The sequence below is a fragment of the Sinocyclocheilus anshuiensis genome, unplaced genomic scaffold, assembly GCF_001515605.1.
Source record: "Sinocyclocheilus anshuiensis isolate Anshui unplaced genomic scaffold, SAMN03320099.WGS_v1.1 scaffold42, whole genome shotgun sequence".
In the NCBI taxonomy this organism is placed as follows: Eukaryota; Metazoa; Chordata; class Actinopteri; order Cypriniformes; family Cyprinidae; genus Sinocyclocheilus; species Sinocyclocheilus anshuiensis.
Window position 1 is genome coordinate 1,183,101 of NW_015546057.1, and position 814 is coordinate 1,183,914.

The following is an 814-nucleotide window of genomic DNA, read 5'->3' on the forward strand; positions in this document are numbered from 1 at the left end:
CGCGACGCTGTTCCGGATCGGGATGACGTTCCACCAATTTTGTATTACTTAATTCCCCAGTTAAGCCCAGGGAGGGCTCCTGTTTCCCCGTTAAGCCCAGGGAGGGCTCCTGTTTCCGATGTCAGCATAGGGAGGGCTCCTGTTTCCTCGTTAAGCCTAGGGAGGGCTCCTGTTTCCGATGTCATCCCAGGAAGGGCTCCTGTTCCCCAGTTAAGCCCAGGGAGGGCTCCTGATCCCCAGTTAAGCCCAGGGCCTGTTCCCCAGTTAAGCCCAGGGAGGGCCCCTGTTCCCCAGTTAAGCCCAGGGAGGGCCCCTGTTCCCCAGTTAAGCCCAGGGAGGGCCCCTGTTCCCCAGTTAAGCCCAGGGAGGGCCCCTGTTCCCCAGTTAAGCCCAGGGAGGGCCCCTGTTCCCCAGTTAAGCCCAGGGAGGGCCCCTGTTCCCCAGTTAAGCCCAGGGAGGGCCCCTGTTCCCCAGTTAAGCCCAGGGAGGGCCCCTGTTCCCCAGTTAAGCCCAGGGAGGGCCCCTGTTCCCCAGTTAAGCCCAGGGAGGGCCCCTGTTCCCCAGTTAAGCCCAGGGAGGGCCCCTGTTCCCCAGTTAAGCCCAGGGAGGGCCCCTGTTCCCCAGTTAAGCCCAGGGAGGGCCCCTGTTCCCCAGTTAAGCCCAGGGAGGGCCCCTGTTCCCCAGTTAGGCCCAGGGAGGGCCCCTGATCCCCAGTTAGGCCCAGGGAGGGCTCCGAGGGCTCCATTAAGCCCACGGAGGGCTCCAGATCCCCCGTTGAGCCCAGGGAGGGCTCCTGTTTCCCCGGTTTCCCCGT